The sequence below is a fragment of the Peromyscus leucopus genome, chromosome X, assembly GCF_004664715.2.
Source record: "Peromyscus leucopus breed LL Stock chromosome X, UCI_PerLeu_2.1, whole genome shotgun sequence".
In the NCBI taxonomy this organism is placed as follows: Eukaryota; Metazoa; Chordata; class Mammalia; order Rodentia; family Cricetidae; genus Peromyscus; species Peromyscus leucopus.
Window position 1 is genome coordinate 50,487,058 of NC_051083.1, and position 13,461 is coordinate 50,500,518.

The following is a 13,461-nucleotide window of genomic DNA, read 5'->3' on the forward strand; positions in this document are numbered from 1 at the left end:
ACTTGTTGTGAGTTAATAGTTGCAATAGTTGTGGTGAAATTGAAGCACAGTATTTCACAGTCCTCCAACCTACCTTTTGGCTTTCACAAATTTCCTGTTCCCCCTTTCCTAATAGTCACTGAGACTTAAAAGGGATGTTATATGTATCTTGTTTATGGCTGGGCCCACAACCATTACTGATTCCCTTCATCTTGGGTTACAAGTCTATTATATTCACTGTGTTGTTCATTGTAGGGACAGGGTTTTTTTTTTTCTATGGGTATAAGCATAATACACAACATTATGTTGTTTTTAGGTAAGGGTAAATATATTGAACCTATTTTCTACATCATTTTTCATTTCTATGATGAAAACATTTAAAATACTTTGTGGCAACTTTAAAAATTGTCTATTTTTGGTTTTTATCCATAATCATCTTTGCTTGCAATAGCATGTCAGAAATACATTCTCCTATTTAATAACTTAGAACCCAATTGACCAAGTTTTTTTCTATCCCTACCTAACACATTCTATCCCTAGCAACTGATAACCACTATCCTACTCTGGGAGATCAACTTTTTCAGACTCCACATAAGAGGAGACAATGTAGTACTTGTTTTCCTTTGACTGGTTTAAAGATCTTCAGTCCACTCATATTGCTGCAAATGACAAGTTTTATAACTGAACAACAGTCAAGAGTGTCTATGTACCACATTTTCATTATCCATTTTGCAGCTGATAGACACATATTGTTTCTGTAAATTAGCTATTTTGAGTAGTGTGTCAATGAACATGGGGATGTAGATGTATCTTTTACATACAGATTTCATTTCCATTGGACATCCATTGGAGGTTACAATATAGAATTTCAGTAAAGTAAAGAAATTGCTCATGATATTTTGATAATTATGCTGTGACTACAATGCCCATTATGAACTAACCACATCAAAGAAAGAAAAATAAAATTATTTCACCTCTTGGAGAACTGTTTTTCCACCTAGATTACAGAAAATAGAGATGATAGTAAATGAAAATGATTTTCTTATGGGCAGCTCCTATACACAGCAGTAGATGGCCAAAACGAAATGAACCCAGTGGTACTTTTGTAGATTTTTTTTTTTTGTCTCATATGTTTTGTTTGGGCGTTTAAAAGAAATTTTACTGATTATTCTGCCTGGATATTATGGTTTCTGGTTTTATGTTTTTATGGGTTTTGGTGTGTGTGTGTGTGTGCTTTTGTGCTTTTTCTGTTTTTTGTTTTAAAATATGGTTTATTTGTCTGCTTTCTGATGAGAGAGAAAGAAGGCATGAAGCTGGGTGTGTAGGGAGGTAGGGAGGTGGGGGATATTCTGGGAAGAATTGGGGAAAGGAAAACCATGATCAAAGAATATATTGTATGAAAAAATTTTTCAATTAAAAAGGATAAAAAGCTGCAAATTAAAACATAAAAGCATGATCTGGGGAAAAATATTTTCTTGTTGCTTCAGGAAGAAGAATTTGCCCTTGGATTTCACAAAGAATGTAACAAAAATGGCACCCATATGATTATTATTAATTTTTTTTTCGGTTTTTTGAGATAGGGTTTCTCTGTGTAGCTTTGGAGCCTGTCCTGGAACTTGCTTTGTAGACCAGGCTGGCCTCAAATTCACAGAGATCTACCTGCCTCTGCCTTCCGAGTGCTGGTATTAAAGGTGTGTACTACCACCACCGCCCGGCTAACCATATGATTATTAATAAAAGATACATAGGTAATATTATAGCGGCAATGTTTTCATTGACAACATGTAAAACTATATTTTCTTGTGCAGGAATAATTAATTATATGCTATTAATACTTCAAAATTTCCTCTTACATTTTTACATAAATTATAATACATCAAAATGATTCCATATAATTATTTGTTTTTATGTTTGTTTTGTTTTGTTTTTCAAGACCATGTAGTTTGGCTCTCCTAGAATTCACTATGTATATCAGGCTGGCCTCGAACTCAGAGATCCACCTGCCCTTACCTCCCAAGTGCTGGGATCAATGGCGTGGACCACTACATTCAGCTTTCTAGATTATTTTTTGTTGTTGTTGTGATTGTTAAACAGTGTGCATTAAAGACAAATATCCAGGCAATAATCTCAACACAACAGAAGAGGCAACTAGTTGATGAGTAATTAATATAGATACTTTTCAAGCTACCTCCTTTCTATCTACTTGAATCACATATTGTCCTTTTAAATTAAGTATTGTTACTGATTTTATACAAATAGAAAGCAATCCTAATGAAACCACTGAAAAAAGTTTTAATTAATTTATCCAGGTGCAGATCTGGCTTATAAATTAAGATAAGGAATCTCTCTTCCTAGATTTGCTGCTGACTTGCTGATGTTGGCTAAAAAATTAACTTCTGTATCTGTACTTCTTTTTTTGTTTGTTTGTTTCTTTGTTTTTTTTTGTTTGTTTTTGAGACAGGGTTTCTCTGTGTAGCTTTGTGCCTTTTCTGGAACTCACTTGGTAGCCCAGGCTGGCCTCGAACTCACAGAGATCCGCCTGGCTCTGCCTCCTGAGTGCTGGGATTAAAGGCATGTGCCACCACTGCCCGGCATGTATCTGTACTTCTTGATAGCAAAATGTGAAGAGGAGAATAAGTTCACATGTTCCATTATACTTTTGGAAGTTTCAGTATTTATGTGAATGCCAAAAAAAAAACTATTCTGAACTTCATCATGATGAGCCCATTCTTTTTATTTGGATAAGCAGTTCTTCATCTATGACTAAAGTCTATTACAATACATTTAAGAATATCTTATTTACTCTTCTGTACAAAAAATTTACAGTTAGAAACATTATTACCTCACACTCTTTTTGTTCTATTTTAGGAATTTCCAGAATTTTAATATTATCATATTTCTCACTTTAGTTATTTTAAAAAATTCTTCGATATAGATTTTAATTTCTTCATTTTTTTTTTATTGGAATAGAGACTCAAATTAGCCTTATAGTCTTAAGATTTTTAACTGAGGAACAAAAGCTGGACAGCTTTATATAAGAAGAATGATTTATTAATTTTTAAATATAGTTATAGTTTAGAGCAGTATATAGTCATTCACATTTTATTGTCATTATATTGCCAATATAATTTAATGATGACTCTTGGTTTCTTATTTATGAAAAATTTCTGTACAATATTTTTCTCATTATCTTATTTTGTTGTTATTAATTTATTTTTGTACTTTTTCATTTGTTTTGTTTACTAGACCATATTCACCCTCTAATGATTTAGGTATATTTTGCTCCAAAATAACGATGTGGTCAATATATAGAATAACTATACTAAATAATGTGTATTGATTATATGTGTATAATGGTTACTTAATGCATATGTATATATAGCTATTTAATAGTCACTGAATAGAATTATCTTAAGAGACAAAGTCTTGTGACTCCAAAATTATAAATTCTTAACTCTAAGTTGCTATTAAACTCTTGTCCTTCTCTTTCTTTTGTAAGCCCCTAGTATTTAGCTTTCTTAATAAAAAGATGATATGGAGGAAATTCATACTTCTTTACTTTACTTATTTAGATATTTCCACTAAGATTATTTTCATGTTCTTTTCAGTTTTACTTGGGAAAGCAAAAACATTTCTTCATTTTTGTATGAAAGATTGTTTTTGATACTTAGGATTTTAATACAGTACCCTAACTTTCTCTGGGAATGCTACATTAATGAACAATGCTGATGAGATGACATTGCATCCCATTTTAATGTTGGTTAATTATAATGATTCCAGAAGACAGTTATCAAAAACATCCCATAAAAAAGCATTTTTTATTATTTAGGTATTTTATACATGCAAGTATTTGTTTGTATTCAATGGAAACATGTAAGAAACAAATAATTCAAAATTTTAAATGAAAAAGAAAAAACAGAATATTAAAGCAAACATGAATCAGTTTTTGAAAAGGAAAAGATTAAGGGAGAATCCAGTTGTTACTTTCCATTATTGAAAACAATATTAATTAGTGAATATTGCAATCTTTGCAGTTATGCAGCAGGTCTATGGATAATCAGTAATATGGTTTATTTTTTTAAGATTTGTTCATGTAGATCTCATCCATTTCTCCGTCATTGGGTGATCCCCGTGTCTTTCTTGGGGTCCTGTTTTCCAGGTATCCTCACTGGTGATGTGAGTAGCAGTCCAGTCATCCTTGTTCCACATCTAGTATCCTCCTATGAGTGAGTACATACCATATTTGTCTTTCTGAGTCTGGGTTACCTCACTCAGGATGATTTTTTCTAGATCCATCCATTTGCCTGCAAACCTCATGATGTCATTGTTTTTCTCTGCTGAGTAGTATTCCATTGTGTATATGTGCCACAATTGATTTATCCATTCTTCAGTTGAAGGGCATCTAGGTTGTTTCCAGGTTTTGGCTATTACAAAAAATGCTGATATAAACATAGCTGAGCAAGTGCTCTTGTGGTATGATTGAGCATTTCTTGGGTATATGCCAAAAAGTGGTATTGCTGGATCTTGGGGGAGATTGATTCCCAATTTTCTAAGAAAGCGCCATATTGATTTCCAAAGTGGTTGTACAAGCTTGCATTCCCACTAGTAGTGGAGGAGGGTTCCCTGAGTTCCACATCCTCTCCCCCAACTGGATCAGGCCCTCTGAATAGGTGAGACAGTCGATTGGCTTGATCTGTTTGGGAGGCATCTAGGCAGTGGTACCACGTCTTGGGCTTGCTGCATGAGACAGCTGTTTGAAACCTGGGACTTATACAGGGATGCTTGACTCAATGTGGGAGGAGGGGACTGGACCTGCCTGAAATGAGTCTATCAGGTCGATCTCAGTCCTTTGGGGTGGCCTTGATCTAGAGGTGGTGGGAAAGGGGTTGGGCTGGGGGAAGGGGAGGGGGCAGGAAGGGGGAGAACAAGGAAATCTGTGGCTGTTATGTAGAACTGAATAGTATTGTAAAATAAAATAATAAAATAAAATAAAAAGATTTGTTTATATGCATGCTTGTATGTTACTTTATCACATGTGTGCCTGGTGCCTATGGAGTCCAGAAGAGGGCAGAGAATCCCCTGGAACTTAAGTTACAGGTGGCTGTGAGGCCCTACATGGGTTTGGGCCATAGAACCCAGAACTTGTGGAAGAGCAGTCAGTACTTTAAATCACTGATACCTCTCTCCAGCCTCAATCAACTATTCCTTGTGTGACTGAGCTTTACAACACTGAAGTGTTGTAATAAATTTAGTAATACAAATGTAATAACTCATATCTTTCAATATGAGCTTTATATCACTAAATTGTTACAATAAAATAAGTAATACAAATGCAATAACTCATATTTGTGGGTGGAGCTAGATTTGGGTGTCATATATATGTATATAGATAAATTAATATGTATTTTTGATAATTTCAGCATACACAAATAATACATAATTTTATCTAACAGAATTAGTTATGCAGAATCTCCTAAATTTAGTGTATTTCTGGCTCTATACTTCATTAGAGGACTTTTATTTCCTATCAAACAGTCTCTGGACCAGTTTCAATCTGTCTTGTTACTGTCCACCTGAATATTTCACCTCCTTTTCTCATTTTGCATATTGCTTTTACTTACTGAGAATTAGTAGTAACTAAAGTCTACAACCATGTACTGACTATATCTTTCCAATGGTATGAGATACTGAGATGAATAGGACCTGACTTGTATCAGATGGTCAGAGTCTGTGATGCTGAACTTCTGGAACCACTGCCATATTCCACATGCTTCTTCCATTTTGTTTCCCAATGGACCAGATATGTTGGTACTACCTATGGCAACATTTGCTGTCCCTTGTTTGGTTCAAGACACTTTTCAGGCAGATATAATGTATTGCCACTTTATGTCACTCTCAGTACCTATTACAGAACAGAGAGTGAATAAAAGGTCACTTAATAAATGCAATGAATTTATATTCTTAGTGTTGCCATAAGGAAGCAATATTTCCACACAATAGTGACTTCTCTACTATAGACATGCCTAATGTTTGGAACTAGAAAAAATCATCCTGGATGAGGTAACCCAGACTCAAAAAGACAAACATGGTATGTATTCACTCGTAAGTGGATACTAGATGTAAAGTAAAGGATAACCAGAGTGCAACTCACAACTCCTGGGAGGCTACCTAGCAAAGAGGACCCTAAGAAAGACACAGGGATTGCCCAATGACCGAGAAATAGATGAGATCTACATAATAAAACTGGGGTTGAGGGGTAATGGAGGGCAACGGTCAGGGGCAAGAGAGCTTAGGCTAGAGGGAGGTCCCAGCTGGATCAGGAGCAGAGTGGGCGAATGGAGAGGGAGATACCATGATGAATGAAGACTCCAGGGGAATAGGAAGAAGCAAAGTGCTAGAGAGGTCCCCAGAAATCCAAAAAGATACCTCCACAATAGACTACTGGCAATGGTCAAGAGAAAGCCGGACTGACCTACTCTGGTGATAGGATGGCCAAACACCCTAACTGTAGTGATAGAAACCTCATCCAATGACTGATGGAAGCAGATGCAGAGATCCACAGCCAAGCCCCAGGTGGAGTGCCTGGAGTCCAATTGGCAAGAGAGAGGAAGGATTGTATAAGAAAGAGATATTGAGACCATGATTGGTAAAAGCACAGGGACAAATAGCCAAACTAGCGGAAACACATGAACTGTGAACCAATGGCAGAGGAGCCCCCATGGAAGTAGACCAGGCCCTCTGGATAAGTGAGACAGTTGATTAGCTTGAACTGTTTGGGAGTCCCCCAGGCAGTGAAGCCAGGACCTGTCCTTGATGCATGGGCTGGCTTTTTGGAGTCGGGGGCCTATGCTCGGACACTTTGCTCAGCCTTGGTGTAAGGAGGAGGGGACTGGACCTGCCTTGGCTGAATCTACCAGGCTGGTCTGACTCCCCAGGGGAGACCTTGCCTTGGAGGAGGTGGGAATGGGGGGGGTGGATTGGGGGCAGGGCTGGGTGTGGGAGGAGGGAGGACAGGGGAATCTGTATTTGATATGTGAAATTGTTAATTACAAAATAAAATCATATATATACATATGTATGTATATATATATATATATATATATATATATATATATATATATATCATGAAGTGAGGATGTGTGTTCAAATAATTTCAGGAAATGATCCTTTGAGAATTTTGTAAAACATAAAATAGAGGAAACCATAGAAGAAATTAATCTCAGGTGAAAATCCATCAATGGATTGCTTCAGCTTGGCTCCTTGGGGAACTCTAGAGAAAACATAATGCTTTCCAATTATCCTTATAACATGCAAGGGAACTGGGTTTTCATATTGCCCCTCTATTTACACATTGGTTCATAAAATCACACATTATTACAAGATGGTGCGAAATATCTTCCATTTGTGGGTAAATCAGCTTCAGTAGATTGAGGTTAAATGACCTATTCACTATTTGCAATCTATTTGGAATGAAAAGTGGTATGGACCTCGGATTGTGGTGAAAATACTTTGGAGGGATTTGACAGTACATATATGTAAAGAACCATGGGGTACCTGTGGGAGTTTCCTTTGTAGAAGAGCTTCATTTTGTGATGAAAGTACAAAATAATAAATATAATCTTAAGAGGGTACAGAAACACTTGCAATGGCAAAACTAAAACTATTCATGGCTGGGCAGTGCTACTCTCTTCCAGTAACTTCTGGCAACTGGTTGGATGTGGTTAAAATCCCTGTTGTCCATCCTTCCTCAACACCCTTTGCATTGCTACTCTGGAGTATCACGATAGAGAACAGGCTCAAGTAGTGCTCCCAGTGTTTGAAGGTATTTGGAATTATCAGCAAATATCATGGGCAAATCAGGACACATAAAACCTATTATTTGCCATTTTGTTGCATGTAATGAAAAGAATGTTTACCAGTGAGTGCAAAAATTTTAATTGACTTAGGAATGCTTAAGAATAGGAAAAATAAAATTTATATAAGATTCAATGCTTGGTCATTAATTCTTTTTGAAGACTTTAATTTCAAGGTCTCATATGTGTTTATAATCTTTACATGAACTCTTATGTTACAAGTTAATGATGCATGGGTATCATTGTAATAGCTGCCAGATTCTGTAAAGTCTAAAGGACCAAATTAAGTTTTAAAGTTTATTCAAATGGATTAGTGACCCAACTTAGTACCCCCTCTTCAATATGTCATGGCTCCAATAGAGCTCATGGTTCTAACAGGAAGTATTAAATATGTCAGAAAGACAAAGAGTCGATTGCTGTAAATACCGTTCTATATAAATAAAACACTGATGGCCAGTGACCAGGCAGGAAGTATAGGCGGGACAAGGAGAGAGGAGAATTGGGGAAACAGGAAGAAGGAGAAGAGACACTGCAGCCACCACTAGGACAAGCAGCATGTGAAGACGCCAGTAAGCCACCAGCCACGTGGCAAGGTATAGATTTATAAAAATGGGTTAATTTAAGATATAAGAACAGTTAACAAGAAGCCTGCCATGGCCATACAGTTTATAAGTATTATAAGCGTCTGAGTGATTATTTTGTACGTGGATTGTGGAACTGCAGGGTTTGGTGGAAGCTGGAGAGAAGCCCTCCAGCAACAGTCAAACTGAACAGGATTTTTTATATCTAGAAAAGTATACACTTCTTTCTTTAATAAATGACTATGGGAATACTCTTGTTGGTTTCAACTACATATAAAATGACTTGTTTTGCCGACATCATGAACTAGTATTGACCTGAATCACAAGGACTGATAATCTTTTGTCACGTGGAAATGTATTCTCCATATCTTAACAACAAACAATATTGTCCCATTACATAAATAATTTTATTGAGAAATGTGAGACATTTACTCACTAAATAAAGTTTTTTTTTCAGGCAATCTCAGCTAGATACAATAAAGAAGAAGGAAATAATCCATCTTAAATCCATGCTTAATGTTTGCTTTCTAATATATATCCTTTCCAATATTTTTCTTTCTCTTCATTAAATTCATGAGAATTTCTTATTTTCAAATTGGTCTTAAGATATATTGAATAAGAATTTATGAAAAAAAACTCATTTCAGAAATAAGACATCAAATGTCACATAGTTTTACTGTGCCATGCTATGCCTTCACATAATTATTACATGTTATCTGTCCTATTAATTACAAAATAAAATCATTCTGAAACTTTCAAATAAGAATATAAGTATTTATAACTTATAGAGGCCTTATAATAAGAAATCTAGGCTCCAGAAATTTTCAGAAAGTAAAAGTTAAAGTGTGCATTAAGTTTCAAAGCTATTTGTATAACAAATTGTTCATGGAATTGTTATACTGTTTCAGATATGACCATATAATATTTTTGTGTTTCAAATTTATATTTTCATACAGTTATATTTAGCATTGTATTTTATTGAGTATATTGCATACCCATACCTCTCCACCCTCGCTTTCCTCCCCTCTTTTGTTTGTCCTTTGTTCTTGTAAAGAGTTCTACTTTCATTTCATTTATGCATACATGATTTAATGTAATTACATAAACTCTAGAAACCAAAAAAGAAAGAAATTTGTGGTTTGACTTTCTGAGATTAGCTTATTTCAATTAATATGATTATCTCCAGTTACATCCATTTTAGAGAAAATGACATCTTTATTCTTCACAGGTAAAGAATATCCATTGTATGTGTGTGCCACATATTCTTTCCCTATTCCTTAATTGTTGGACATCTAGGTTGGTCATAGACTTTTGATGTGGGATAATGCTTTTGTACACTAGTTTAATAAAATGCTGATTGGCCAGTAGCCAGGCAGGAAGTATAGGTGGGATAAGCAGACAAGGACAATTCTGGTAAGAGGAAGACTGAGTCAGGAGATGCCAGCCTGCCATCCAAGGAGCAGCATGTAATGGCACACAGGTAAATCCACGGAACATGCAGTGACATATAGATGAACCGAAATGGGCTGAGTTTAAGTGTAAGAGCCAGCCAGTAGTTAGTCTGAGTTAATGGCCGAGCAGTTTTAATTAATATAAGCCTCTGTGTGTTTATTTGGGTCTGTGAGTTGCTGCAGGCCCTGGGCAGGAACAAAGAGAACTCCAGCTACAGACTTCAGCTATTTTGAATAGTTTTGCAATAAATATTAATGTGCAAGTGTTATTTTTGTGATATGTTGACTTGAATTTCTTCAAGTAAATACTCAGGTGTGGTACAGTTAGGCCATATAGTAGATGTATTTTCAAATTCTTAAAAAAATGGCTGTACTGATTTTTGTAGTGCCTTGATGAGTGTTATGTGAGGTCTTCCTTTTATGATCACATAATTTTAATTCAACCAAATAAGGTGAATGTATAGCTTATTTGAATAAAATATATTGTTACTAGTATATTTTATATAAAATAATTGTAGAAATATAGAATAAATGATTCAATTTTATTTCACCTCAGTTTATTTCAGTTAATTGGAAATGATTTTAAAGCAGACTTTCCAAAAGTCGTAAGTGATATTCAAGCTGGTACAACTTTAATGGCCTGGTTCTTATCCTAGTAAAAAGATGAGGACTTGTGCTTCATAACCTAGGGAGAGGGTGAGTACAATCCAAGTATAATACACTCATGTATAACAATGTCCTGATAAATCCCATTGTTTGTAAAATAAATATGTACTATTTATTGAATATTTAATGAAAAAAATACCATGCCAGAACTATACCCTATTTCTACTCTTATGTATTGTCACAAGGGAATTTGAAACTACTTTATTAGCATTCTACTCTTACCTTTATTTCAAGGCCTATAATGATACTACGTACATTCACTGTGTTTGTTCATGTGTGCACGTTTAACTTCTGCCTTTGCTATGAGATGATATGTTTACTTTCAAAATTCCATATACAAGGGATTTGATTCCTTCTTTTATTCACTGCTGAATTCAAGGGCTCCTCCATTCTCCAAAACAAAGAGAAGTAGCTAGCTAAATTACTATTTAAAACAGAAATCGCTCTTTCTTTGGTGAGAAAAGTTCTTGCCTCCTTTTCGGCATTATCTTGTGTGTTCAGCAAATCCTGACTACAATGACCTCATAGCCCCAGGTTGTGTTTCTAAGTGAAACAAGAATAAAAATTTAACCTCCTGGCTTTACCTATTCTGCTAATTAAAAGGTACTAAATCAAGTTTATTGTCTAAGTCCAAGTACAAACATACATTTTAGAGTAAAAAAAAAAATGTGCTTTCACTTGTTTGGCAATGTCTGACATTTCTCAATTACATGATACAAATTTTCACTGAAACTGAAAGCACTTTAACTGCTAAATCTTAGGTAATGTAATATTGGAGAGCCAATTATTGCTCAACTATTATATATGTTTGAATTTTGAGACATGTCAGTTTCACAAAGGAGTTGTGCACGGTGGATTGGATTTGATGGGTAGAAAAGTATAGAAGATGCTAAATAAATTGATTAAGTATGGAGAAACTTTTGAAAGAGAATGCCAATTCCTGACGAGGAAGATGCCCAAAATTTAAGAAGCTTTTTCATATTTTTTACTACAATGTTGAGCAAACAAAAGATAGAAGTTTTTTTTACATAGTGTTCTATTGATGTTTGTCATACACATTTTAACACCATTGTTATATCATTTATGACTATATCATGGCTAACATGCTATGTAAGTACATTTTCTTAGCATTTTCAGTATCTTGCTTTACATATTATTGCCTTCTAAGTTTTACTCAGAAATATTTCTGGAATCTATTAATTTATTTCTAAATCTGTATTATTACCATTTGTCTGATCATTGTACTTCCTACCTGGTTTGCCAATATCTATCCATCCTTTCCTAAAAAGTATGATTTATGATTTGTTCAGAGAGTTCAGCTTCAATATTATCAGCTATCTTCTGAAAAAGTTTTCAAGCTTAACATGGTTAGGATAAAAGTGACAATCCTCAATGTGGTTTTGTAAGGGACTACATTATCTGTCATCCATGCCTTCATCCTCATCCCTTACACTCTGATCATTGAACATATTGTGTAGTGGGTAGCCATTCCAGCTTGGATCTGGAAGTTCCAACCCCCATTGAGACTCTGGCAACTGTCACGCCTATGAGGCGGGGCCAAGGGAGGCGCCTGGAGACCCGAGAGCTGGATGGGCCAGCGCTCTCTCTGCGCCGGGAGGCTGAACGTTGGAGGTGGACTGAGCAGAGCTCCAGAGAACACCGCTGGATTGCGATACACCTTTCCCAGACCCTGCAACCTACCTTTCACTTAATTTGTGAGTTACACCATTAAATAAATATCCTTTTAACTACGTGGAGTGGCCAAAATAATTTCTCCAATGTTGCAGGTGCCTCCCTTGGCCCCGCCTCGTAGGCGTGACAGTTGTCAGAGTCTCAATGGGGGTTGGCACTTCCAGATCCAAGCTGGAATGGCTACCCACTACAATATTGAGTTTACTTGATTTTGTAGCTAGTGATCTCTTACTTGAAATAGGGCTATGGTGAATGATATTCATTCCAACAGAAGCCTCATCACATTCCACAATAGGTCTCTTCCCTCCTCAAACTTTCATTGATAATGTTTCTCTTTATTTCTAATGATAGCACTAGACATTACAGTATTTTATTTGTTTGTACTTTTAAATTAAATCATTTATCCACAAACTGGAGATGTAGCTTCGTTCTTAAGTACTCGCTGATTTTGTAAGGGCCTGGGTTTAATCCTTAACACCACAAACAGAATAAAGCTACAAGAACAAAGCTCTCTCTTCCAGAATATGGTATGCAAGAGTTCAATAATCACAAGGTCCACTTTTTCATGCTTTGTAGAAAATGTCTTTTCTCTCTATTCTATACTAGAATCGAGTGCCTTTCTCGGGTATGGTTTATTAATGTTGGCATCCTCAACATCTAGACTATTTTGAGTTCATTCATGTCTGCTGAACCAAATGCTGTAACTCCACATACAGCAACAGTTTAACTAGAAGAATATGTGTTCCTACAATCACGTTTCTCCAATCTCATTAAAAATATCCTACGCATGGCAACCCCTTTCCTTTCTAAATGGGTGGTCTACTCTTCCTTTTTCACAGAGAAAATTGACAGTACTTTGTTTAGTTAGGAACTTAAGACAAGCAGAAAATGTGTTATAAGAGCTGGCAATAAAAGGAAATTAAGCAATCTTACCTAAGTTAATTCCAAACTTCTTCTAATTAGTTGACTCAATATGTTGAAAATGGAAAAACATGATCACAAAATCAACAGATGAGTACTGAATGAAAAGAGCTGATATTTTCATAATAGTGATGTGATGGCAATTACTAGTCCTGCTTGATTTGATTCATTCATATTGCTTCTAGTCTCTGCTGTCCCTATAGGGAGTTTGAGTCTCTATTTTGGCAGGGAAACTTCTACTTTGAATATTTGGACCTAACAAAGTATCAATGTTAAGATCCTCTTATTTTGTAAATACGTATTCATTTGTTGATATAT